Source organism: Sminthopsis crassicaudata, chromosome 5 (genome assembly GCF_048593235.1).
Source record: "Sminthopsis crassicaudata isolate SCR6 chromosome 5, ASM4859323v1, whole genome shotgun sequence".
In the NCBI taxonomy this organism is placed as follows: domain Eukaryota; kingdom Metazoa; phylum Chordata; class Mammalia; order Dasyuromorphia; family Dasyuridae; genus Sminthopsis; species Sminthopsis crassicaudata.
This window is the reverse complement of record NC_133621.1, coordinates 43,158,446-43,161,421: the sequence shown is the minus strand read 5'-3', so window position 1 is coordinate 43,161,421 and position 2,976 is coordinate 43,158,446.

Here is a 2,976-nt window from a genome sequence, read left to right as displayed (position 1 = left end):
TTTTGCCACTGCCCCCTGAGGACTGTGGAACTTTTCCATCTCATGAGCATCTAAAATCTTCCCTCGTTGTCTTCTAGATTAGAACAAAAGCTCCCTGAGAACAGGGGCTATGTTTGCCTTTTTCTCTTTGTACCCCACAATGCTTGCACCTAATAAGTCTTAAGAATGTTTTGTTCATTCATTCATAGGATATAAACCTAAAGCTGTAAAGGACCTCAGAGATGAGGAATTCTGGACACAAGGAGATCAGAGGACTTGTCCAAAGTCACAAAATCAAGTCGGCAAGACTATTAAGTGCTTGCTATGTGTCAAGCATGATGCTGAGTGCTGAGAATGCAAGTACAAGCAGAAAGAAAGCCCCTACCCTCAATGAGCTTGTATTCCACTGGGAAAGACAACAGAAAAAAGGAGGCTGAAAAGAAATGAGAAGGAAAAAAATTCTCTTAAGGGAACTTGTAGAGAAAATTCAATTTGCCTTACATAGAACAGAAGTCAATTTTTCTCTTTCTTTCTTTTCTTCTTTTTTTCTTTATTTTTCCTTTCTTTTTAGACACATGATGGTCATGGCATTACTGAATCCATTCAAATGGGGCTTGTAGTTTGATGGTCCACTAAAGTCATCTTTGGATGCTTTATCATGGTCATGATGATAACACTGGGTATTCAAAAGTCATCTCCGGGAGTACAATCTCTGTTTGATAAACCAGTGAAGTCTCCAATTCCAAGCCCAGATGCCATGTTTGTTACCTAAGGCTCAGTTTAAGGAGGGAGAAGTCCATCATCAAATTGATCCCAATAACTCATCTCCAAAGTTGTACAGGGGCTACCATCTACATTAGTGATAAGAATAATTACACAAACCAAGTGTCAAATACTTAACTGGATTGAAATATCCACCAAGCAGGTTTTAAAAAGTTAAAGAAACATTTTCCTTCTTTCTTCTGTTATGTAATGAAATTATAGCATTTATTTCGTTTTAAAAGTTAAATAATATGATTTTAAATTATGGAGTTATCTCTACTTGAGGGTCCCTTCACATACTATGTATAACAATGCTTCATTCCTAAAATGGAATCTGTTGATTTGGAATTTCAGAGAGAGAAAGAGAAAGAAAGAAAGAAAGAGAGAGAGGGGGAGGGAGGGAGAATTATATATGTGATATATAAATATATGATAAGACATATATGATTAAAATTTTAATGTAACTAGTTTCCTTTGTAATCCTATATATCTTGGTTTATTCATTTAAAAACATTATTCTAAAAAGTTGTCCATAGACTTCACTAGACTGCCAAAGGGGTCCACGATTCAAAAAAGAAATTAAAAATCTCTAGCTTAGAACTTTATGTTTGTCCCTTCAGTCTTTGGCTGATGTTTATTTTGGGGTCCTACTGTTTGCATCAGAATTGCAGAATTAGAAAACTCAAAACTAATGACCCTCTTGGTACTTAAGGTGAGGTGATTAATTCAACATATCAAGTAAGTCAATTCACTGTTTGTGTTGAAACAGAAATTATGTCAATTAATTAAACTGGACAAGACTAATCCTCCCTAGGTCTGATCATTTTGGATGAATCTTCTTTCATATATCTATGGAATGTCACAGATGAAGGAGACCTTCGAGAATATCTAGTTCAATTCAATCCTTATCCCTATTGAAAAATTAAGTTGTCATATGATCCATTGTTAATATACTTGCCCAATGTGTGAAATAGACATAATTACATTGCAACAGGAAACCCAACAAATCAAAAGTAAGATTTAGTAAAATCTTGCTGGATAATGAAGTCCATGGCCTCAATTTTGACTTCATTAACAGGGTAATAAAAGTTCCTTTTTTTAATAACTATCATAAATCCTCAGTTCTTATATTTTAGGATGAATTTTAGAGGTAATAAATGTTAATTGAGATTTTAAAGAAGCTATAATTAATGTAGTTGAATTAATGTTACTCCCTTGCCTTGATCTGGTAAATAGCTTAATGAATTAAATCAGAAATGAGGAGTAATGCCTATTATCCAATGTTAGAAATTGTTCCTGCTGCTTCCAACTGGAGACGTTTAATGGCTTATCATTGCCCTTATTATATGAACAATAATAATGTTATAATAATCACTTGCATTTCTGTAATGCCGTTGCAATGTATTTTTACATGCATTTTCTCATTTGGTCCTCTCAACTATACTGCAAATAGAAACTACAAGTAAATAGTACAAATATTATAATCCCTGTTTTAAATATGAAAAACCAGGGCTCAGAGTTTGTGACTTGAACAAAGCTCTTTAACTACAGGAACAATAGTGAGTCAAGAAGACCTTGATCCCAGAGTCCTTCCAACTCCACATCCAAAGTTCTTCCCACTCAACTATATTGCTTATGTTTGACATATAAAGGCGCATGTTACAGGATCCTTGACTGATAATTGGGAGGGACCTCAAAGCCATCCAGTAGTGCAATACCTTCATCTGATGGACTAGGAAACTGAGGCCTTGGAAATTAAGTATAATATACCCATAGTCTCATCACCAAACTATTCAATGGGAAACTGAACAATAGTAAATTGTGATGTGTTGATCTAATATCTTGGCCTTTTCTCTTCAGAAATTTAGCTTAAATGTAATGTTCTCTTCCCTTTCTATTCATATATATACATACATATATATATAGTTATAGTTATATATAGTTATATACAGAACAAATTAATGAAAAGAAGACACTAGACTGAAGAGGGGCTAGGAAAGGCTTTCTGTGGAAGGTAGGATTTTTAGCTGGAACTTAAAGGAAGCAGGATAGTCAATAATTGGAGCCAAGGAAGGAGAGCATTCCAGGCATATAGTAGAGCCAAGAGAGAATGTCTAGAACAAAGCGATGAAATGTCTCATGCATGGAACAGCCAGAAAGTCAGTTGTCACTGGATCAAAGATTACCTGACAGGAAATAAGGTATAAAAAGACTGAAAAAGTAGGAGGGAGCTAA